Here is a 24,173-nt window from a genome sequence, read left to right as displayed (position 1 = left end):
AGGCGCAGTTCTTTCTTAAAACGTAATCTGGTGAGCATTTCTAGAATCGTAATTGTATAGATGCAGCCTTTAATATGTTGCTAGGTTAAAATTTATGACTTCTTGAACTTCAGTAGGCAACTGCCCTCTTGATTTCGGATTTAATTTCTTTATTACAGGGGCGCTTTTATGATGACAGAGTCAAGTTCAGGTACTTTGCTTGATGGAGGAAGCTCATTTCGGACTCTGTGATCTTCTCACCTGGAAAGGTCTGCTGTACTACTACAAGAGAGAAGTAGAGTCTGGAGGAAGGGACAATTTTATGATGCTTTGGAAGGTAATGTTTTTTTTTTCTTTGAAATCGAAATGAATCAGAATATCAGTGCAAAAGACAAACTCTTGGTTTGGTTTAAAGAGATATGGTTTTAAAACAGACAAAATGTAGAAAACAGGTGTTTCTCACTTTTGGAAAAGAATGGACCGGGGGTAATATTTTACTAGTTGCAGTGCTAAGCTCACTGGGTTACAGCCCTGCAGTGTCACACGAGGGCCAGTGGTGCAATGGATAATGTGTCTGACTATGGATTAGGAGTTTGGAGGTTCGACTCCTGTCTGGCGCTGGTTGTTTTTAAACACATCAGCCTACTCCCTAAGTAGTCTGTGCTACTTACTGCATTGTAATCGTACCCAGTAAGAGATTTCCTTCATGTAAATGAACTGCACCTGACAGCTTTAGAAAAACACCTGGGCTCAGTACGGTGCTGAGAGCTCAAGTTGTGTATAATGTAATAATTTAAGTAGAATAGATTCTAATAATATAATGATCCAGTGTGTTGCACTACTTCACTGCTTCACTGCTCTATGCCGTCTGGAAATAAATCCTCAGACAACTTACTGCCCTGGGCATGTACCAATAAATTACAGGAGCACATCTATATATCACTGCGTTGAAGCAGGAGACACAATCACTGCAAATACATCCTAAATACAGTGTTCCAGCACCTTTGACCTCATCCAGAACGTATCATTTCTTGAAAGGAATTGCTGTCCGAATGCACATCTGAATCCCAAACAGAATCTCTAGTAAAATACGATCATTTGTGAAACAGGTAAATGTCTCAGGGGCCCATTCCTCATTCTCAAGACACATGTATGCAGTACGTACATCATGCATTGAGCAATAGGGATTAAAGACACCACAGGTAAGGTTAGAAGACATTCTGACTATATTCTAAAATATTGGACTCATATTCTTATGATGGCAGACATGATGCTGTGTTTAAAACCGGGGTTAATGGACATTATATGACTGTCAATTCTGTTTTGTTTTGGAGACTCTTGGCTGCCTATGTGGTACAGTGCAGCGTGAAGAAAACATTTTTCAAAACTGTGTCAGCTCAAAAGTTGTAAGAAAATCTTTCCAGCTGCTTTAACTCTCTTCATTTTTGTCATTTAATTGTCTGTCGGCACTATGTAGCAGCGTTGCATGACAACCCATCTCACCACGGAAAGGAACCTAACAGCTTTTGTAAGAGAGGAGAAAAGGACCTGGTCCGTACGGGACTCGAACCCACAACCTTGGTGTTATTAGCTCTAACCAACTGAGCTAACCAGCCTCACAACAGCAATCCTCTCTGTGCTGCAAAAAATCGAACTCAGGGAATTTCTTTTGCCCGCCTTTGAATTGAAAGCCGTGTAATTCAGTGTACGGGCTTTCTCGTGCAGTTTTATAGTTCTTGTAACCCAAATCCTACACTGGCGTGAAGTGACCCCCCATTTCACAGCATTTTTCAGCTGATTTAAAATGTACCTAAAGGAGAAGCATTATTGAAGACCATCAATTACCAAGAGCTTTTGTCAAAGGTTTTGGTGGTCATTTTTAATGACCACAGAGCGCTGTGACCTCAGTTTTACATCTCATCCAAGAGACAGCGCCCTTTTACAACACAGCGTCTCCGTCACTATGCTGGGGCATTGGGACCCGCACAGACCTCAGGGTGAGCGCCCCCCCGCCGGCACCATTAACACCGCTTCCAGCTGGAAACTTTGTTTTTCCCTGTAGCTCACCCTCATCCGGGTACTGACCTGGCTCACCTGCTTAGCTTCAGTGGGTTTTCAGTTGCGAGTTGCAAGGGGATGCAAGTGATGGAGCCGCTCGCTGCAAAAGCCACTGCTTTGGCTGGGAATCGAACCAGAGCCTCCCGCGTGAGAAGCAAGAATTCTACCACTGAACCAACAATGCTCAGTGCAAAGGCCTTCAAAAAAGACGCTTTTTTGGTACTCTGTAAAAAAAGCGTCGACATTACCTCTTTCAAAAGGCTTCACTTTCCTAGTCACATTCCAAGGCTCATTGAACCCGGGCTGTTTCCTCCAGCGGTATAGTATTGCAGTTAGACAGCACGATGCCTGCAAGACTATGTCACGCACTGACGAGACTGTCAAAAATTGCTTTCGACGATTGTATTGCAAACCGGTGGAAGCGGGGTATTGGGAAAAGTTTTCAACTAGCAATAATTGCGCCTCGGCTAAACCTCACAGGCTACGATACTGCCACTGCGCAAAGCTGACGGTTGCCAGGCAACCGCGGGGATCCTATGGAAATCGTTATCGATCGTCTCATGGCATGTCGTTGCGGTAACGCTTCATATTTGTCGTCTTCTTCTTCTTCTAGCTTGAGGTTTTGAAGAATTTCATGACAGACAAGGGCTCCGTCGGGAACAAAGGGCGTTGTGAGAAAACCGTTGCTTATTTTCAGCAGCAGAAATACAACCCTTTAAATACAAGATGACAGAACAATGACGAAGGGCATGCCGGGAGGAACTCATGCACTACAGAGGAAAGGGGGCGGGCACGTACAGTTCACATTCAAGCCACAAGTACTCTTCTCGGATGTTGCATAAACAAATCCTAACGTCCTGAAAGCATTGCAGCATGTTTGTGTCCCACTTCCCGTGGCTGCAGGACGACTGACACGAACGGACAAACACAATTTGTGGCGTTTAGCGTGACATAGTCTTGCAGGCATCGTGCTGTCTCACTGCAATACTATACCGCTGGAGGAAACAGCCCGGGTTCGATGAGCCTTGGAATGTGACTAGGAAAGTGAAGCCTTTTGAAAGAGGTAAAGCACTGCACAACGGAAGTGAGGGAGAATCTTACAGGGGATTCTGAGCGGTGTCTGCATACACGCAGCCCGATACGGGTGCTGAAAGCTTGAGCTACTCTCAATGTCATGCTGCCTTTCCTCGGAGTAAATCTGTTACATTGAAAGAATGCTTCTCGCAGGTTCAAAAAGGGAGGTCCCTTGTTAATTGGAGAAATCAATGATTTCGAATGAATTCTGTATGCGTTAAAAGACAGCTATACACAGAAAACATGCAGGACACTGCTCATGATGTTTCCCGAGCCGAAACACAGTGCGTTTTTCCAAGCCATCTGACAAAGCCCGCCCACTGAAAACTGCAGCAGATCGTGTAAAGACGTTCAACTTTGTAACTACTGCACGCACAGGAAGCAGAATAAATTCCTCTTTTCAAACTGTCAAAGGTTTGCTTTGCGAACGCTGCAGGACATCGCACAATCTCTTTTGAACGGGGACAAACGATTTCTTATGGGGCGCAGTAAGACAAGTACAGACAATTAAAAAGCTCCACTCATGCCGACGATGCAGCATGAAGAAGCGCAACCTAACGTTTGACAGACAAAAGCCGGGCGCCCTACGAGCAATATGAAATCAAACTGACAGCACACGGCGTTTCGCGCTGACTCAAAAGTGATCTCGACAGACGCTGTTCTCTACATAACGCTGAAAGAGCTAAAGAGCGTTTCTGTTGAGACGTAAGAAGCTTGTTTCTTTCTATCATGATGTTACCATGACAAAATCTGTCTTTAAACACCTTGCTCAGTCTCTGACGAGACTGTCGAAAATTGTTTTCGCCGATTGTATTGCAAACCGGCGGAAGCGGGGTATTGGGAAAAGTTTTCAACTAGCAATAATCGCGCCTCGGCTATACCTCACAGGCTACGATACTGCCACTGCGCAAAGCTGACGGTTGCCAGGCAACCGCGGGGATCCTATGGAAATCGTTATCAATCGTCTCATGGCATGTCGTTGCTGTAACGCTTCATATTTGCGGCCGGACACTTCCCGCCCCCCAAAGAAAAGAGCGCCAATCAGACAGGCGGAGACCGAGGACTCACAGAGCAGACGGCCACAGTCGCCATAATAAGAGCGATTGTGAGCGATTTTGTTTTCTCTCTTTGACCAGCCCAGCTGCGCCCCACCCGAAGGCAGGGAAGCACAAAAATTGTATGGAACTCATTCATGCTCCTCTCCATGGAAATCTTTAGTAAAAGGCAAAAGATTTGTACGAGATGAAGAGAAACCAGAGTGCGCGGGAAGAAAAGAAGCACAACGTTTCGACTGTGGAGCCTTCTGCGCCATCTTCTTTAGCGGTGATGATGTTTACATTGGAAAAACTGAGACATGCGTCCCTGGGTGGGCTTGAACCACCAACCTTTCGGTTAACAGCCGAACGCGCTAACCAATTGCGCCACAGAGACTGACAGCCGCTTGTGCTCCCTACATTTGCAGGTTTATGGTCAAAGAAAACAATCACTTGCGCTTCTTGCAGCCGGCAATCTTTTTCCACTGACAACCAAGAAATGGATTTCATCTTTCACAAGCTGTATGGATTTCTTCAAAAACAAGTTATTCCAGAAAGGAAATGAATTCTTCCATTAAACTGAACCAAGCTGTACATGTTTGTCTGAAATGAGACATTCGGCACAACAAGACACGGAGAGAGGCACCGCTGGTATTCAGACCCAGGATCGCCTGCTTACTAGGCACTCACTTTAAGCCACTAGGGAACAGCGCCAGCGGAGCACCGCGCTTTTACAGACACTTGGACACATCTGCGTTCGGTGTGCACTTAACCTGCTCTCTGAGCCCGTTGCCTCCGTCCCATTTAATAGCAGAACTGACGCCAAGAGAAATGATGAGAAATGGCATTTATCGGGCACTTTTCATGTCCAAGGAGCTCAATGCCCTTGACACCTCCCAAGGCGACAGAGCTGTGCATTCTTTGGCGACACCATTTTTTCTTTTGTTTAATTTCTATACTTATTGATAGAATAAAAACGATATGTCATGTACTGTAAGGGAAATGTCTCTTTTCATGGGGAAAGCTAGCACCAGCAAATGTTGTGTTTAGAAGAAGTGATTTAACATGACACGTGACCTAATTTACCGGAGCAAAAGCTCACCCAGCAAGCCCTGCTTTACTTCTACAGGAGAGAAGTACTGTAGAGTCTGCAAGATGTTCAGCTGGGTAGCTACGTCAGCATGCCTCGGCTGCAAAGGAACAAGTAATAGGTTTATTGCATGCTGAAAAGAGAAGAACGGAAACACAGCGTTTCAACTGTGATGTCTTCTCACACCTGAAGAAGCCTCACACCTGTAAAAGGCTCCATGGTTTTCTTTCTTCTCTTTTCAACATGGAATACACCTATTGTCTGCAAGATGTGACAATTTCATGGTGTTTTGGAAGAAAACCTTTTTTCTTTGAATTCAAAATCAATCGGAATTTCAGCACGACACATCAACACTTTTTCTGTTTTAAGGAGATGATATTTTAAACCTGATAAAAATAGTAGGAAACACAAGTTTCTTGCTGTGAAAATTTAGATGGGGAAGTGTACTACTAGTAGCAGTGTAGAGCTCTCTGTGGTGGAGTGCAAGCGCATGTTCTATGGGCCAGTGGCGTAATGGATAACGCGTCTGACTTCGGATCAGAAGATTGTAGGTTCGAGTCCTGCCTGGCTCGTGAGGCTTTTAAACCTCTCAGGTTCCTCGGTAACAGGTTGCCGTCATGTATATGAACTATAGAAAAGCATTTGCCACAACCCGTAAATTAGCACGCAAGTGCGGGCTAGTGAACACAGAACTGTATGGAGATCATCTCCAGCTCCGAGCTCAATTGCAATGAAAAAACATGCAGAACAGAACTGGAGAGCAGCTGAATTTGTGCTCGGTAGGGTGGGGAGGACTCAGCATTGCTATTGTTCTAATTGGCATGAACTGCAGGGGATCTGAATCAGAACATGTCAGTTAGTTCGATCATTGCGTCAATATGTAGGCCACGTTAATACAGAATTATTACTTTGTCTGTCTCGTCTTTGTATATAGCTGAATGTCCCTGACAATTTCATGTTAGTTTTTAAGAATGACATTGGTGCTAATATATACATATATAGCATATAAGGAACACGTAAAAGTTTAGTCCATGCTGAAAAGATAAGAAAACCGCCACAACGTTTCATCTTGGAATAAATCTTTACTTGTTGTTTTGCAGCCTACCCATTCTGACCTAACTCCTCCCTTGAAATTCCCTAACAGATAAGGGTACGTAACGGCTCATGCGATGCTCAGTTGCAATTTGTCCCAAAACAAACAAGAACAGCAGCTGAGGGTTTGAGTTTGAACATGCACTGTATTAAAGCAGCTTTTATTTCCATTGATAAATGCTAGATATTCCTACAGAGATTCTCCAGGTGAGTAAGCGATTCCTGTTTCTGTTTCTATTTCTGTTTCATATATAAATATATACAGTATATATATATATGTTACATGTGTCTCTGCAATAGTACAAATGTGTTATACACTATCAGGGGCTGCTTTTTTGTGCACCTCATCTACAACAAGGGTTTTTTTTTTCATTTATGTTTGTGGACCTTCACCATTTGAGGAAGTGAGTTAGATAAGAAAGTTACAGGTATGGTGAGCAATGACTGACAAAGGCACGTACTGCGTATTCCTTACAGAAGTGTAAGCAATTTGTTCTAAAAAACACCGGCTAAAGTCCAACATCGTTAGCAATCTTATTACTTAAACAGAATTAACATCAATAAACTGTAAGGTGCTGGTACATGCGAGTAGATTTGATCTTCTATTAAACAAAAATGCAATTACAGCTCTAAAAAGGTCAACCTAGACTTCTGTAACAGATCTGTTCAGGTCATCGCTGTTCCTCTGACCTTGTGAGTCTTTGGAATTTTAAAAGTGTATTTTGCTTGCCTTTCATGTGGTCTGTGTACAAGTCACTGTGGCGTATGCGGTCCTACACAGCCTTGCTATAGACGTGACGAGCCTCCGCTATGTTGCAATGGAGAACAGGTTCAGTACGGAGCTGCCGAGAAAATTCAGCTGGAAAGCTCGTTGCAGAAAAGCATCGGTATCTGTGTCCAGCGGCAAAGCGTCCTTCGTGGGTGCTGAAGAATCGATTTCACAGGCTGCGGGTCCAGGCGATTTAGAGTGTTAAAGGTCCCAGCGAAAACGAAACGGCGCTGGTCCTTTTACACGCACGCACGCAACCAAATGCAAAGGACGCCGTAGTCGGCAGGATTTGAACCTGCGCGGGGAGACCCCAACGGATTTCAAGTCCGTCACCTTAACCACTCGGCCACGACTACAGCGAGCGCCGCAGCCGCTGCCTTCTTGCTACAATCGAACAGGGAGTGCGAGGCGGCGGCGGCAGCGGAGGCAACTTTTTTCAAGTTCGCTCTCCGTTTAAGAAACCTTTTACGCCATACGTGCAAGCACACACACACACACACACACCTCAGAGGACTTAAGGGTGGCTTCAAGTTGGAATGATAATGTCTCCCCGTTCGGACATGAAAACAGAACGTTCTTAGACAGAAAGCAATCAACAACGGAGACATGTGGACGACGATTTTAGTCACTGCACTTTGAATAGCATTTTTGCTCCAGTTACAGGAGATGCACCAATGGCCCTTGACCTACGCTCTTACCAATGCCTTGAACATTCAAACAAAACAGCCCTCAAGTCCTGCGGTTTAATATAACGCTGTTACGTGTCGAGGCAGTATTTGACTCTGTCCTACCGTTGAGACACGGGGCGTATATGGAAACGAACACATGCTACGGATCGTCTCTAATCGGTCCCTACAGTTGGAAGGCTCCTTGAAGCGTGCACCCCCATCATTCATCTTTGCGCATCTGTGAAAGGTAGACTCTTGAGCAATGTTTGAGCCAGCTCTAAGGCAACTAGTGCTATTGGACAGAGACCTCTGGAAGATCCTAAGAGTCTCTTAACACCACTTCCAGCAGCAAGCTTAATTGTTCGCTGGAGGTCTCCCACCCAGGTACTGACCAGGCAAAGAATCACCACTACATTGAATGAGGAAGTTAATCCTGAAATCCAATTACATATCTCAAGGTAAGACAAATCCATAAGAACATGTCTTAGTATTACTTCATTTACATTAGTATGGCACTGAGTTGGAGCTCCTCTTTAAGCTGTGGTTTAGTTTTGCATTCATGTGTTTCTAGACCAGTTATTTATGGGGGTGGGTGGGTCTTTCACAGAGGCTCAGGACAAATCCCCCGCCTGAAAGTCTAATGTGTGCGTTCAGACAGTCACAGGTCAAGAGCCAGGCAGGAGGACAATGGACAGAAGAGCCAACGAACTAAAAATGAAAGAACAAATATGAAAAAGCCACCATCTTTTTCTTTTTGACATTTTCCGACTTTCATGCAAGCCAGGACAAAGTTGCTCGTAGCTACTTGTGGATTCAAATACTCTATTGAGTGCTTTGATGAGTTTTTGCAATTTGATTGTCGTCCTGTCAGCCTGTTTCTGTTTTTTTTTTTCAATCTAGGGATGGAAAGTATGAGGGAAATGATGGAGCAATCAATAACCGCTCCGGAAAAATGGCAGAAAGAAATGGTCCGTCACTAAGGACATTTGTGAAGCAGAGGAGTGACATCACCACAAAGGCGATACATTCTGCTGATGGTTTTGGTGAATAATGATTGAGGCGCGTTAAGAGAAAGGTAGCTGTGTCAGCATGCGTAGGCTGCAAAGGATCAAGCAAAGGTTTACTCCATGCTGAAAAGAGAAGAAAAGAAGCACAACGTTTCGACTGTGGAGCCTTCTGTGTCATCTTCTTTAGCGGTGATGATGTTTACATTGGAAAAACTGAGACACGCGTCCCTGGGTGGGCTTGAACCACCAACTTTTCGGTTAACAGCCGAACGCGCTAACCGATTGCGCCACAGAGACTGACAACCGCTTGTGCTCCCTACATTTGCAGGTTTATGGTCAAAGAAAACAATCACTTGCGCTTCTTGCAGCCGGCAATCTTTTTCCACTGGCAACCAAGAAATGGATTTCATCTTTCACAAGCTGTATGGATTTCTTCAAAAACAAGTTATTCCAGAAAGGAAATGAATTCTTGCATTAAACTGAACCAAGCTGTAGATGTTTGTCTGAAATGAGACATTCGGCACAACAAGACACGGAGAGAGGCACCGCTGGTATTCAGACCCAGGAATGCCTGCTTACTAGGCAGGCACTTTAAGCCACTAGGGAACAGCGCCAGCGGAGCACCGCGCTTTTACAGACACTTGGACACATCTGCGTTCGGTGTGCACTTAACCTGCTCTCTGAGCCCGTTGCCTCCGTCCCATTTAACAGCAGAACTGACGCCAAGAGAAATGATGAGAAATGGCATTTATCGGGCACTTTTCATGTCCAACTGCTGCAGTTTTCAGTGGGCGGGCTTTGTCAGATGGCTTGGAAAAACGCACTGTGTTTCGGCTCGGGAAACATCATGAGCAGTGTCCTGCATGTTTTCTGTGTATAGCTGTCTTTTAATACAGAATTCATTCGAAATCATTGATTACTCCAATTAACAAGGGTCCCTTTTTGAACCTGCCAGAAGCATTCTTTCAATGTAACAGATTTACTCCGGGAAAAGGCAGCATGACATTGAGAGTAGCTCAAGCTTTCAGCACCCGTATCGGACTGCGTGTATGCAGACACCGCTCAGAATCCCCTGTAAGATTCTCCTTCAACTCCGTTTTGCAGTGCTTTAGCTCTTTCAAAAGGCTTCGCTTTGCTAGTCACAATCCAAGGCTCATGACTGCATTTGGAACCAATCGCCACTGCGTCGGCCGGGAATCGAACCCAGGTCAACTGCTTGGAAGGCAGCTATGCTCACCACTATACCACCAACGCACACCCACAGGAACCCTGCAGTACACCACCAGAGAATGCTCACGATTTCGGAAGCTGTCTCCGGGACGTGCTGATTCCACACATCCTGAATAAATCATGATATTCTTAGTTGCTGTAGCTAGACGTTCAAATGAGTTTCATGGCCAGATGGACTGTTTCCTCCAGCGGTATAGTATTGCAGTGAGACAGCACGATGCCTGCAAGACTATGTCGCGCTAAACGCCACAGATTGTGTTTGTCCGTTCGTGTCAGTCGTCCTGCAGCCACGGGAAGTGGGACACAAACATGCTGCAATGCTTTCAAGACGTTAGGATTTGTTTGTGTAACATCCGAGAAGAGTACTTGTGGCTTGAATGTGAACTGTACGTGCCCGCCCCCTTTCCTCTGTAGTGCATGAGTTCCTCCCGGCACGCCCTTCGTCATTGTTCTGTCATCTTGTATTTAAAGGGTTGTATTTCTGCTGCTGAAAATAAGCAACGGTTTTCTCACAACGCCCTTTGTTCCCAACGGAGCCCTTGTCTGTCATGAAATTCTTCAAAACCTCAAGCTAGAAGAAGAAGAAGACGACAAATATGAAGCGTTACCGCAACGACATGCCATGAGACGATCGATAACGATTTCCATAGGATCCCCGCGGTTGCCTGGCAACCGTCAGCTTTGCGCAGTGGCAGTATCGTAGCCTGTGAGGTTTAGCCGAGGCGCGATTATTGCTAGTTGAAAACTTTTCCCAATACCCCGCTTCCGCCGGTTTGCAATACAATCGGCGAAAGCAATTTTTGACAGTCTCCTCAGAGACTGAGCAAGGTGTTTAAAGACAGATTTGGTCATGGTGACATCATGGTAGAAAGAAACGAGCTTGTTACGTCTCAACAGAAACGCTCTTTAGCTCTTTCAGCGTTATGCAGAGAACAGCGTCTGTTGAGATCACTTTTGAGTCAGCGCGAAACGCCGTGTGCTGTCAGTTTGATTTCATATTGCTCGTAGCGGCGCCCGGCTTTTGTCTGTCAAACGTTAGGTTGCGCTTCTTCATGCTGCATCGTCGGCATGAGTGGAGCTTTTTAAAAGTCTGTACTTACTGCGCCCCATAAGAAATCGTTTGTCCCCGTTCAAAAGAGATTGTGCGATGTCCTGCAGCGTTCGCAATGCAAACCTTTGACAGTTTGAAAAGAGGAATTTATTCTGCTTCCTGTGCGTGCAGTAGTTACAAAGTTGAACGTCTTTACACGATGTGCTGCAGTTTTCAGTGGGCGGGCTTTGTCAGATGGCTTGGAAAAACGCACTGAGACATCATGAGCAGTGTCCTGCATGTTTTCTGTGTATAGCTGTCTTTTAACGCATACAGAATTCATTCGAAATCATTGATTTCTCCAATTAACAAGGGTCCCTTTTTGAACCTGCCAGAAGCATTCTTTCAATGTAACAGATTTACTCCGGGGAAAGGCAGCATGACATTGAGAATAGCTCAAGCTTTCAGCACCCGTATCGGACTGCGTGTATGCAGACACCGCTCAGAATCCCCTGTAAGATTCTCCTTCAATTCCGTTTTGCAGTGCTTTAGTTCTTTCAAAAGGCTTCGCTTTGCTAGTCACAATCCAAGGCTCATGACAGCATTTAGAACCAATCGCCACTGCGTTGGCCGGGAATCGAACCCAGGTCAACTGCTTGGAAGGCAGCTATGCTCACCACTATACCACCAACGCACACCCGCAAACGCCCTGCAGGACACCACCAGAGAATGCTCACGATTTCGGAAGCTGTCTCCGGGACGTGCTGATTCCACAAATCCTGAATAAATCATGATATTGTTAGTTGCTGTAGCTAGACGTTCAAATGAGTTTCATGGCCAGATGGACTGTTTCCTCCAGCGGTATAGTATTGCAGTGAGACAGCACGATGCCTGCAAGACTATGTCACGCTAAACGCTACAGATTGTGTTTGTGTTGGACAGTTGGACCCTACAGCTGGACCCTTGTCGACAACCTGAATAGCTTATTCAGAAGCAGTGCTGGACCGGGAACGAACCAGCTTCTTCCCAGGCACAAGAGACTTTCTACCAGCCAGCCGGACTGCTGGTAGATCCCCTCGGAGCAACGACTGCCCTGCGCGCTGCAGTCAGATTCCTCCGCTCGTCCTACTCCGAGCTGCACCTTGACTGGTTGGCCGGTAGCCAGAGGATGCCGGGACAACGCCCATTGGACAACCGCTGGAACAGAGGCTGCAACAGAGCCTGTCAGCTGGTTTGGTGTTCGTGCCGGGAAATTCCAAATCCATACACAGTGGATAAGTAAACCCCATGTTCTACATTGCGTCTCGAGAATTCAATTGTACCTCAACACAAGTTGTTATCAATTTAATTCATGAGTAATGTATTTACTTCCGAGTTTAGAGTAACAGTGGGTAATAACACTGATTAGCGATTTGGTAACCGAACGATATATATTGACATATATTCTCTGTTGTGTATCTCTTTGTGTTTGCATCTCTTCGGGATTATATACCTTGTATATTGATAACCCTCACAGTAAGGTCTGCCACTCGTATCCAGGCAGACTAGTATATGTTTGGTGCACAATTTATATTAATAAATGTATCTAGTATATTGAACCCCTGTGTGTGCGTTGTTAGTTGTTCTGACGATTGATTTTCTAAAAGCCCCAACTAACAACCTCGTGATTACTGCTACAATAAATAATTGTCTCAGTAAACCCATCAAACCATTACATTTAATGGCGTCCCTGGGTGGGCGAGTTTAGAATGAAATGAGAATCAGTCGCACAGAATAACTGATGTTGCTGTGAGTTCAAGTTCAGCACAGCACCGCGGCTTCTATACGCGAATACCGGGTGTGCTGATAACTGCGTAAAGAAATCCCCCTGTTTTCTAGCGTTTAGTGTAACGTGTGCTGATTGGAAATCCATCTGCTCGGGTGTCTAGATTCCATACTGTATTTTGGAAAAAGAAAAAAAAAAGTAATACTCTTAAAGTTTCTCTGACGTGTAGCGGTGAGAATTATTAATAGAAAGAATTAAGTGTTCTGAGCCTTCCCAAATGAGGCCCCATTTCTCTGTTCATCTCTGTGGTGCAGCCACAGAGAAACTATTCATGCAAGATGTTTTCTTTTGATAAGGACAGCTCCCAAAGGGGGATGCACTTAGCTAAGCCTGGCTATCATGATCAATGGTCATCCATTGGCGCCTATCTGTCTAGGGAGTGCCAGTTGGACATCTGGACTGCATTACTAAGTGTCAGGAGTAAGTGACTCATATCTCACCTTGATCAACCAATCAGGGACTGGTAGGGCCGAGTAACCCACATGGGACTCTGATGCCCATGGAACTTTCAGCCAATCAATGAGCTGAAGTTCCTCCAGGTAAAAACAGGCAACACAGAGAGCCTGGAGATTCAGATTCAGAAGGGAAGATTCAACAAGATTCAGATTCAGATTCAGATTCAACAATTCTAAAGGGAATTCAAAGGAGAATCCCAAGGGCAGGACATTCTCGCAGCGCGCCTCCTGACCATCCTGAGACTCAGCCCGGACAACCATGGAACGGCCAGTATGTCCGAGTGCCAGAACCTTCCTTTGTTCTAAGAGTCTAGAGTGGAGGTTGCCAGAGAGTAACCAGCAGCAGGCCTTGTGAACAGGTCGGAACTGTGGACAGCTGAATCACTATTCAGAACTAGCTCTTCATCAGGAACGAACCGGTCCTCTTCCTGACTTGCTGGGACCCACAGTCATCTTTTCTCCTGTGCACAAACTTTGCTAGTTAAAGCCAACAGTGAGCATCAGCAGCGCACCGTCGCAAGCCGCACAGCACAGCCTGGCACGGAGCCAGAGAGCGCGGATTGGACAGCAACAGCCTGCAACTGTTTCTTTGAGTCCGCAGGAGATCTGAATCCCCAAAGATTGGATGAGTATTCAACTTCAATGCATTACAGCTCGAGAATTCAATTGTTATCCCAACCAGTTGATATCAATTTAATTCCTAAGAGTTATGTACTTGTTTTGAGTATCTAATGTAGAAGTTGTAACCAAGTTCATTTATGAAACGGTCTTAATGAATGATATACTGAACGTATGTCCTCTTGATATGTGTAACACTTTGTAACTGATTGAATATATACCTTTTGTATTCTGATAACCCTCTCGATAAGATCTGTTAGGTTTATACAGTATGCATATTCTATGTATTAATAAATGTATCCTCGTGTATTAGTACCTGTGTGTGTGCGTTGTTTGAGTTATATCGCATGGTTGGATTCTAAAGCCATCAAAAGAATCAACTTTGTGATTTACTGCTACAATTAATAATTGTCTCAGTAAATGCCCAAACCCTACAGAACTGGTGCCTTCAGAGAGCCACTATGATTACATATTTGGCGTCCCTGAACCGGTTTTCCCTACAGACGTAATGACAATGGCTGCTAAAATGTCTGAAGTGGAGTCGCTTATAAGTACTATTTCTAGCGACGACAATCCTGGTTACTGGAGTGGTATCGAAAAGTTGAACTTTGATGATATTGAGAAGCTGCAAGTAGATTTAGTAGCTAAGGTAGCGAACCAGCTTAACACAGGAGGGTCTGTGAAAGCAGTTCTGGTCCTATCGAGTTTCACCTTAAATCTAGCTAAACAGCTGGAACTGTCTTTGTCCGAGCTGACAAAGTTTCAAAAGCTTCAGGGAACGCTAGAAAGATATAAGGCGGAGCGAGTTGAGTTGTTGGATATAATCAGAGAAAAGAGAGTGAAAAATGAGGAAAGTGAAGACTGACTCAGGGAAGTTTTAGGTAAATTAGATGACTTGTCTGCTAGAGAAACTGCGGCTGAGGTAGCTAGGAGAGACCTGGAAGCGAGCTTGAAAGAAAAAGAAAAAGAAATTGAGAGTTTAAATGAGCTCAGCCAGGAAAGGCAAAAGGAGTCAGATGCTGCCGTACTGGAAGCAAAATAGACTAGATCCCACTTGCATGCCAGCCCACCTAGCAGCCCGGAGCGCTCACCCAGCGCGCCGGGAGGAGGTTTCTCCCGGCCAGGGTCTGTGGTCGGATCGGCATGGGGGAGATCGCCGAGTCCTGCGCGAAACGCAAGGGCGAGTCAGTTCAGGCATAGACCCCCTGCTCCTGATCACGGCCGTCTCCCTGCCCGCGGAGAAACCGTAAAAATTAACCTCCACTCCCTGAGGCAGTTAGCCAAAGATGTAGAAAGGTTTGACCCGTCAGTGTCAGGGAATAATGTGGAGACCTACATCGATGAGCTGAGATATACTTTGCAGTTTATGCCCGAAGCGTCCGAACAGGAAAAGGCTATGTTAGTAAGGAAAACTACCAGCCGAGCGGTCCACGAGTGGATGTCTAGACAAGGACCGGAGGTCTGTAATAGCTTTGAGGAGCTGTGTCAGGCAATGATCGGAGAATTTTCGGCTTTTATTGATCCCATAGCTGCCGTGGCCGCTGTGCACCATATTAAGCACGAAAAAGCTGAAGCCCCTCGCGACTATTATCAGAGGCTTAGGCGCACTTATTTTGCAGGGCGGAATGAAGAGGGTTGCGAAGAGAACGTGAATTTCAAAGGTTTATTCATTGCTAATCTGCATCCCTCAGTCAGGAAAATGATTGTGATGCACACTGATGCAAAAGCGATGAAAATGTCTGACATTAGAAGGTTGGCTCAAAAAGCCTGGGGAGCTGAAGTCTCTGCTTCCTCAGAGCGAAAACCTGCTAAAACGGCCGTGTTCGCCACTAAAGCCAGCAGGGTTGACGACTCGCCTCAGCTCGAGGCAGCTGAGGTTCCTGAGCTCGCTAAGCCCCGGCGCAAAATAGGCAGGCAGGACCGCACTAAGCGTCAGAGCCGCCGTGAGCGCTACGGGGAAGGCAAGGGCTCAGGCAGAGCCTATCATAAGACTGGACGAAGGGAGTCAACTGCAGCCCGCCTGGCCAGGCTTGAACAAGCCCTGCCTGAGAGATCAGGACAGGGTAAACCTTCCGCACCGAATGCCGGAAGTGTGAATGAGCTTAGGGGGACCACGCCCCTTCTCACTGGAGGAGGCGGGGATCCGTCCCAAGCCCCTCCCTCAGTCTATCTGATTGGGTGGGAGGGTTCCTGCCTGGAAGAAGGCTGTGACTCTGAGTTGGGCGCTGACCCCGCCCCTGAAGTCAAAGAAAAGGCAGGCTTCCAACAATTCTTAGGGAATCTCAGCCAGAAAGGCAAAGCAAGGCGTATTTATATCAAGGTTTCTCTTGAAAACGTCTTAGATAGAGAAGCACTGATTGACACTGGGGCTGAAATTAGTTTGATGTCAGCCGATCTACTCAGCAAGCTCAAACGAGTAGCGAAAGGAAAAGGCATCAGACTTAAGGTAGAACCGTGTAAGATAGATATTTCCAGCTATACCCAGGATCATGCCAGGATCACACACCGAGTGTGGGTGGCACTTAGGTTCGGGCCAATGAACGTGGTGCATCCTGTTTACATCTCTAGGTTTAAAACAGAGCCACTACTCATTGGCCAAGACCTGCTTGACAGGCTGGAGCCTCTGGTGGACTGCCAGCGTGAAAAATTGTGGGTTCAGGTCAAAAACCCTAAGCCTGTTGCACAGCAAAAAGGGGGATTCAGTGGTTATGCTGTGATCACACAGTGCCCACTGAACACTATAGCTGAGTTGGAGGTTCCTCCTGGTTCCTCTGGACGAGAATAAATGTCTCTTCTTGCTTTCCAAAACTACAGGGAAGTCCTGCCCAGGCCAGCACTCCCACGGTCTCCCAACTACAGGAGCAGTGCTCCAAGCAGCTGCTTGACCCGCCAGGTAAAGCACACCCCCTTTTCATCCCTGAAGAAGAGTGGATCTCCCTGTCCGGTAATGAATGGGAGTCCTTTCTGTGCACCCTGGTACCTCAGGGGGTCCAGGACTACCACCCCATGGTGGTGGGAGGGGGTCCAGGTGGCAGAAGTGCAGGTTGATGATGTAATTCTTAGCCTCAGCTCTGAGAAGTCCATAATCAGTGAAGGTCTGTTCGAGGACCTGTCGCGAAGCTGTCAGGTGACCCTGGTGACGCAGTCACAGGTTCTGTGGTGGGCACCCCCATCTCATAGGTCCATTTGGAGCAAAGGAAGCTGTGTAGCTTCCATCTCCATCGGAAAAAGGAAGTTTGCTCACTACTTCCTATTGGAAGTACCTATTGGTTCGACTGGGCGCCCAGCTGGACACAGTAAACAGTGCGCTGTGGACACGGGTGGACCCAGATGCCCACTCTCTAAGCGGTGACCCCGAGAACATTCGGTCAGGTCAGACGATTCCTCAGGCCTGCCAGGTAGTAAACGAATCGGACCTGATCGTTCCTGCGTCAACAGCAGGGTTTCCAGTACGCCTTGTCCTAAAGAAGGGACAGAGAATGGACGCTGAGATGGTTTTCTTCCAACCATCAGCTCAGTTTATCAGACTGAACCTAGCAGTCTGTTGTACCCCCAGACTGGAACGGAATGGCCGAGCCACCTGCCTGTTGGTGCAGAACATAGCAAAACAAGATGTCAAAATCCCTGCTCGCACTGACATGGGACTGGTAATTGACAATGGTTTCTATGATTTCGAACTAGCCATCCCAGTACTGGGGCAGCTCCCTGGTCCCTTGGCCAGGGAGGGGGGAACCGAGCAGGTGTACTACACCTACCCCCGGCGGATGATTGCAATTATGCCAATAGAGGGATTCTGCAACCAGGAGGTGTGCAGGGTGGACCTTAGCGATAAGGATGAGATGGTTGTGTACACAGTACACGCAGGTGTTCCGATGGACCACTCAGCCGAGAGTACGACCCGGGATACCGCCATGCCGTCAAAAGCGGGGTTCCTAGAGCAGGTACAGGAACAGGTTGGCAAGGCAGATGCCCTGGAAACGGAAAGCCAGCGTCAGCAGCTGCGTCAGAATTTCCAGGATTTCCGGGAAGTGTTTGCACGGGACGCCTATGACTGCGGGGTGACGGATTTGAACACAGTGCGCATTCCAACGGCCCCTGGCGCCCGCCCAACCTATGTCAGGCAGTATCGCATTCCCCTCACGGCATACGAGTCCATAAAGCAGACGTTGGATGCTCTACTAGAGCGTCAGATCATAAGGGAGTGTAACTCCACTTATAACTCCCCACTGTGGCCGGTGCTGAAACCCAATGGTAAATGGCGTCTGACCATTGACTACCGGCAGCTGAATAAACAGGTTCCTTTGTCACGATGGCCAATGATCTACCTAGATCAGGAGTTATTCAAGGTGACAACAGCGAAATATTTCACCACAGTGGATGTGGCCAATGGGTTCTGGACCCTTAAGGTAGAACCAACAGACCAGTACAAACTGGCCTTTTCCTTTGGAAACAGGCAGTTCACCTGGAATCGATGCCCCTTTGGGTATTCCAACTCCCCAGCGGAGTTCAACATATTTCTGCACAAAGCCATGAGTGATGCAGCCGCCAGGGGCAACCTGGTCTATGTGGACGATATTCTGATGAGGAGTCAGACCTGGGAAGAACACATGGCCGAGATCAGGCATGTGTTGACCCAGCTCTCCTGTGCAGGGGCCAAACTGTCCCTGGCTAAGGGACAGTGGTGTAGGACCCAAGTGGAGTACGTGGGACTGTTGGTTGGAGCCCAAGGCATACAGCCACAGTCCAGCAGAGTCCAAGCTATCCAGAATATGAAGTCGCCCACTAACCTGTCTGAACTGCGCAGCTTTCTGGGAGTATGTAATTATTCCCAGCAGTTCATTGAGGATTACGCTGAAATAGCAAGGCCCCTCCACAAGCTGTTGCAGAAAGACGTGCCCTTTGAGTGGGGGCCTTCCCCAGAACAGGCTGTGATGGAGCTGAAGCGCAGACTCGGTAGTGCGCCGAGCTTGGCCTACCCTGACAAAAATAAGGTCTTCTACCTTGAAGCAGGGTTCTCAGAGCACTGCCTTGGGGCTGCTCTGAGTCAGGAATATAACCAAGAGCGAAGGGTGGTGGCATATGCCAGTCGAGCCCTGAGCCCAGTGGAGCAAAAGTTCTTGGACTGCGAGAAGGCCCTGTTGTCTACGGTCTGGTCGGTAGAACACTTCCGTAGTTATGTTGGGGGACAAAAGATCATCATCGAAACCTGCCACCAACCTGTGACATTCCTGCATAGCCAGTGACTGAAAGCGGGCAGGGTGTCAAATAGCAGGATTGTGGCATGAATGATGGCCCTACAAGGCTATGAGATAGAGGTACGTTATGCACAGAGCAAGAAAATGTACCTGGGACAGGGCCTGGCTTTGGGCCAAGTGTGTCACGGCTGTGACACTGACATGGAAGCTCCAGAAACAATTCCCGCTGCTGAGCTACCGAACAATCATCGGTACTACGATGAGAACGTGGGCCAGGGCTTACCCATGGCCTATGTTGACGGTTGCTCTTTTCGCCACGAACAGCAGGTGCTAGCAGGGGTAGGAGTAGTCTGGCAAGACAATACTCCCTGTGGGCCGACCCGCTATAAGCTAGGACCAAAGACTAGTCAGTATGCGGAAGTAGCTGGGGTGCTGATCACCCTCCAGCAGGCCCTGACACATGGCCTTAAACAGTTTGTCATCTGTAGTGACTCGAACTACGCCCGACATAGCTTCGTGTCTCACGTTCCGTATTGGAAGGGTAACGGCATGAAAAATGCCCGGGGCAAGGAATTAAGAACAAAGAGTTGTTCCTGGCCAGTGACAAGCTCACGACCGAGGCTGGAATGATGGTTTACTGGAGGAAGGTGAAGGGACACTCCCAGGTGAAGGGACCCGACAAAGACGGGAATGATGAGGCCGACCGGTTGGCCAAATCTGGCGCCTTAGAGGGTGAACCCTGGCAGTTCCAGCAGGAATGGCTACCCCCAGAATTCGTGGCTGAGGTAAAGGCGGTCACCCGAAGCAGGGCTAGACAGGATGTCGGAGCTGACCCTCAATCTGTAGTGCTTGGGTCACAGGGTTTTAACACCGATCTTGCGGAAATGCAGAAACAGGACCCAGCAATTGGGCAAATGTATCAGCATATCGCTGACCCAGTGCGTCAACCTCTTTCGGAGCAGGTGCTGAGCCAGTCTCTGGAGCTGAAGGAGCTGGCAGAGGTGAAAGACAACCTAAAAATTATAAAGGGGTTGTTGGTTTGTGTACCAGTTGCACAAGGTGTCCCAAAGTGGGTAGTTCCCCACTGTCATGGGGGGGTCATGATCCAACACGCTCATGACGAACCCTGTGGGGGTCACCGGGGAATCAAGGCTACATACGACACTATCCAGCAGGTGGCATTCTGGCCTCACATGGGCCAAGACATCGCCGCGTATGTAAAGGGGTGTCTGACGTGTAGCCAGTTCCAACCATCACGGCCCTTGCACCGTGCACCACTCCAGAAAAAGGGCATGACATTCACCTGGTCCAATCTTCAAATGGATTGGGTGGGGCCGCTGGTGAGGTCATCCAGAGGGAACAAATATTTCCTCACTGTTACGTGTGCATTCACAAAATGGATTGAGTGCCTCCCAGCACCCAACGACACGGCAGAGACAACTGCAGTGCTGTTGGTGAACCATGTGTTCAGTCGATGGGGATTCCCCCTGACCGTGGTCTCGGATCGGGGAACCCATTTCACAGCTACAGTAATGGCAACCCTGTGGAATATGCTTGGGGTCAAGACCCAGTTGCATATCTCCTACCACCCTCAATCCTCGGGCCAGGCAGAAAGGGCAAACCGAACGGTGGTTAGTATGCTCAGAAAGTTTGTCTCCAACAGCAGTAGGGACTGAGACATTAAGCTGCCCCTGGTTCTGATGGCCATCCGAGGTACGCCCCATTGCTCTACGGGGGTCCCACCTTTTGAGATGATGACAGGTCGGAAGATGACTCTTCCCCTACACTGTCTTTATGGGGTGGAGGACCTGAGCACGACGGGGGCTGCTACGGCCCATCAGTATGTGTCAGACCTGCGAGCACATCTGCAGGCAACCTTTGCTTTTGCCCAGAACAATCTGGGAAGGAGTGCAGAGGGTAGGAAAGCATACTATGACCGAAAGGCAGTTAACCAGGAACTCCAAGTAGGAGACAAGGTCCTGTACTTCCAATTTGCCAAACCCACAGGGGTGGCCCGGAAGTTCTTACCCAGTTGGACAGGACCCCACGAGATTGTCGATAAGGTATCACCGGTAGCTTATCGAATTCAGATTGAGAAGGGAAGGCAATCTCTGGTCTACAAGTGGGTGCATCGCAACCACCTCAGGTTGTATCGCCCACCTCAAATGGCGCCGGAGAACACAGAATAGGGTTAAACGTCCAAACCCGATCAAAGAGGGGGGTGCCCCTTTGTAGCTGCAGGCAGTTAGGTACTGTACTGTAGGTCCTGCTAGGAAAATATATTCAAAATTATAGTGGAACTGTACCATGTGCCTCATCTATGTTCCAGAATGGGAATCCTAAAACTGCCACGGCTGGTCCTGACAGTACTGTGGATCGCCTCGACACAGCCCCTTGAAGTTGTGGAACCTGGTCCTCCTACCGGCATAGTCCTGCAGGAAACCATAGTCCTCTCCATGGAAATCTTTATGGTACAATCTTTTTTTTTTCTTATAAAATATACTTTATTCCGAAAAAAAACACATCTCAAAGGGAAACATCTCACACGATAACACTCCACAAAATTAAAACATCGGCGGAACGGCGGTGATTGTCCGTTATCAATCCTTGCAAGGGTGGGCGGATTTGCGCTATTATGAGAGTCCCTCCAAACCCTACCGCTTGCTGTAAACCATTAATCCCTGTACAGGGTCCATAGGCCTTTCCAGTGCTCCTTTGCCGTGGGGAAACCCCATTTAGCAACGTCGCGCTTCATCCTCCTCCTGAGGTCCGCCAGGATCCTCTCTTCCAGCTCCCTCGCTCCCCACTTGTTGTTGTGCCGGATGAGATTGTTTCTCGCGTCCCACAGGCCTTTCTTTGTGAGGGACAGCAGCAGCCACATCAGGAACTGCGTCCCCCTGTCCAGTCCGGTAGGTGCCAGCCCCAGCAGAATGTACTGGTAGCTGAGCACCGCATTCGTTTCCAGGAGTTGTATTATGTTGTCCATTCTGCCCCACACCGCCTTGGCGAAGGGGCAGCTCCTTCACTTTATTAAGATACTGAAGAAAGATGTGTAGACGGGGGTTTGAATTTAATCCTTTCTGTAGGGGGTTTAGACTTTCAAGTCACAAACTGGGGTTTATGGCAGGAAAGGGGGGTTAACTGATAAGGATTGCAGATGCAAGCTAGGAACCCCCCTGGGTGTAATGTTAAACTGACCATTTGTCCAGAACATCGTAAACTGGCCAAATACCATGAACCCCCCTCTTTACCATCAGACCGAGTGACGTCAGAAACGGAGAAGAAAACACTATATAACCCAAAAGTTTGTAACAGTACGGGGAACAATACTTCGGTTTTGTTGTTTCTTGCGGGAAACAAGACTTCGGCTTTATTGTTCCTTGCATGCAATAAACTCATCTGTTTTACTTCATCTCGGGATCAAGAACCTTATTTCTTCTGTTACAACAAATTTGGCGTAGTCGGCGGATGCTCCAGAAGGCGCAGAACTTCCCATCGGCAGGAGAGATGGTCAGCGCGCACATAACTAAGAGGTAAGGACTCCTCTTTTATTTAAAAGTCCCGACTCTCTCTGACCGATTGGGAAATCTCTGCTCCCTGCGAGAATCGCCCGAGATGACGGAGTAAACGTGAGTTTCTGAATTCCTCTGGCCCGGGGAAGACACCGGTGTATGTAATGGGTTGTTTGCTGTAAGCCCAGAATTTGGTCTGGCAGGGGTTCCGCGGTATTGTGTACAGGCGTTCGAAGCTGGTTTATGCCTTAATTGCGCGTGGAGTTTTTGAACGGGTTTTGGACCCTTACCGTGAAGTTCAGGACTGGTGTGGGCCTTAATTGCGCCCGGAGTTCTGAAGGTCAGAACTGGTTTGGGCCTTAATTGCGCCCGGAGTTCTGAGGCTCAGGATCGGTGTGGGCCTTAATTGCCTGATTAAGGCCTTAAATGGCCTTAATCAGCCATGCACTCTGGTTTCTTTTCATTTCGTACAACTCTTTCGCCTTTTACTAAAGATTTCCATGGAGAGGAGCATGAATGAGTTCCATGCAATTTTTGTGCTTTCCTGCTTTCGGGTGGCGGGCAGCTGGGCTGGTCAAAGAGAGAAAACAAGCACGTTCGCAATCGCTCTTGTAATGATGATTGTGGCCGTCTGCTCCGCGAGTCCTCGGTCTCCAGCCGTCTGATTGGCGCTCTTTTCTTTGGGGGGCGGGAAGTGTCCGGCCGCAGGGGATCTTGGGACCTCGCTTTGCATAGCGACTTCCCAGAGTGCGTCGTTTCCGGCACAGTGTGCCCGGGTGTTTTCCGAGATATCGCACAGATTGGGCACGCTCGCAAGCCGTGAGCCGCAGGCGATGAGCCCGGAGCTGAACGGGCCCCACTGGCTCGTTTGTAAGGCCAGGTGCATTGCAAACCACGACTGGCAGCGCAGAGGCTTTGAAGGCGGCCTGGGCTCCTGCAGCTGTGCAGCCACGCACTCTGGTTTCTCTTCATCTCGTACGAATCTTTCGCCTTTTACTAAAGATTTCCGTGGAGAGGAGCATGAATGAGTTCCATGCAATTTTTGCGCTTCCCTGCCTTCGGGTGGGGTACGGCTGGGCTGGTCAAAGAGAGAAAACAAAAACGTTCACAATTGCTCTTGTTATGGCGATTGTGGCAGTCTGCTCCGCGAGTCCTCGGTCTCCGGCCGTCTGATTGGCGCTCTTTTCTTTGGGGGGTGGGAAGTGTCCGGCCGCAGGGGATCTTGGGACCTCGCTTTGCATAGCGGCTTCCCAGAGTGCGTCGTTTCCGGCACAGTGTGGCCGGGTGTTTTCCGAGTTATCGCACGGATTGGGCACGCTCGCAAGCCGTGAGCCGCAGGCGATGAGCCCCGAGCTGAACGGGCCCCACTGGCTCGTTTGTAAGATCTGCGGCAGATCGTGTAAAGACGTTCAACTTTGTAACTACTGCACGCACAGGAAGCAGAATAAATTCCTCTTTCAAACTGTCAAAGGTTTGCTTTGCGAACGCTGCAGGACATCGCACAATCTGTTTTGAACGGGGACAAACGATTTCTTAT

At 47.9% G+C, this 24,173-nt stretch overlaps 12 non-coding genes across 12 annotated transcripts; 4 read left to right on the top strand and 8 right to left on the bottom strand.

The window, feature by feature from the left end:
- Nucleotides 1-2,402: 2,402 nt before the first annotated feature.
- On the bottom strand, nt 2,403-2,544 carry LOC148631695 (U4 spliceosomal RNA). The gene has a single exon (XR_015934588.1). It is a non-coding gene; the product is annotated as a U4 spliceosomal RNA (small nuclear RNA).
- Nucleotides 2,545-3,884: 1,340 nt separating this feature from the next.
- On the bottom strand, nt 3,885-4,026 carry LOC148631694 (U4 spliceosomal RNA). Its single transcript, XR_015934585.1, has one exon. It is a non-coding gene; the product is annotated as a U4 spliceosomal RNA (small nuclear RNA).
- A 230-nt stretch (nt 4,027-4,256) lies between these two features.
- On the bottom strand, nt 4,257-4,373 carry LOC148631693 (U5 spliceosomal RNA). The gene has a single exon (XR_015934604.1). It is a non-coding gene; the product is annotated as a U5 spliceosomal RNA (small nuclear RNA).
- Nucleotides 4,374-4,468: 95 nt separating this feature from the next.
- trnan-guu (transfer RNA asparagine (anticodon GUU)) lies at nt 4,469-4,542 on the bottom strand. Its single transcript has one exon. It is a non-coding gene; the product is annotated as a tRNA-Asn (tRNA).
- A 1,192-nt stretch (nt 4,543-5,734) lies between these two features.
- On the top strand, nt 5,735-5,807 carry trnar-ucg (transfer RNA arginine (anticodon UCG)). Its single transcript has one exon. It is a non-coding gene; the product is annotated as a tRNA-Arg (tRNA).
- A 1,563-nt stretch (nt 5,808-7,370) lies between these two features.
- Nucleotides 7,371-7,452, bottom strand: trnas-uga (transfer RNA serine (anticodon UGA)). The gene has a single exon. It is a non-coding gene; the product is annotated as a tRNA-Ser (tRNA).
- Nucleotides 7,453-8,994: 1,542 nt separating this feature from the next.
- On the bottom strand, nt 8,995-9,068 carry trnan-guu (transfer RNA asparagine (anticodon GUU)). Its single transcript has one exon. It is a non-coding gene; the product is annotated as a tRNA-Asn (tRNA).
- Nucleotides 9,069-9,953: 885 nt separating this feature from the next.
- Nucleotides 9,954-10,025, bottom strand: trnag-ucc (transfer RNA glycine (anticodon UCC)). The gene has a single exon. It is a non-coding gene; the product is annotated as a tRNA-Gly (tRNA).
- A 653-nt stretch (nt 10,026-10,678) lies between these two features.
- On the top strand, nt 10,679-10,820 carry LOC148631687 (U4 spliceosomal RNA). The gene has a single exon (XR_015934610.1). It is a non-coding gene; the product is annotated as a U4 spliceosomal RNA (small nuclear RNA).
- Nucleotides 10,821-11,653: 833 nt separating this feature from the next.
- Nucleotides 11,654-11,725, bottom strand: trnag-ucc (transfer RNA glycine (anticodon UCC)). The gene has a single exon. It is a non-coding gene; the product is annotated as a tRNA-Gly (tRNA).
- An 11,355-nt stretch (nt 11,726-23,080) lies between these two features.
- On the top strand, nt 23,081-23,195 carry LOC148631685 (U5 spliceosomal RNA). Its single transcript, XR_015934608.1, has one exon. It is a non-coding gene; the product is annotated as a U5 spliceosomal RNA (small nuclear RNA).
- A 393-nt stretch (nt 23,196-23,588) lies between these two features.
- LOC148631684 (U5 spliceosomal RNA) lies at nt 23,589-23,705 on the top strand. Its single transcript, XR_015934606.1, has one exon. It is a non-coding gene; the product is annotated as a U5 spliceosomal RNA (small nuclear RNA).
- Nucleotides 23,706-24,173: the final 468 nt, after the last annotated feature.

Source organism: Lepisosteus platostomus, unplaced genomic scaffold (assembly GCF_059453375.1).
Source record: "Lepisosteus platostomus isolate fLepPlt1 unplaced genomic scaffold, fLepPlt1.hap1 Scaffold_74_H1, whole genome shotgun sequence".
Classification (NCBI taxonomy): domain Eukaryota; kingdom Metazoa; phylum Chordata; class Actinopteri; order Semionotiformes; family Lepisosteidae; genus Lepisosteus; species Lepisosteus platostomus.
Note: the sequence above shows the minus strand (reverse complement) of the source record. Positions and strands in the feature narration are given on the sequence as shown.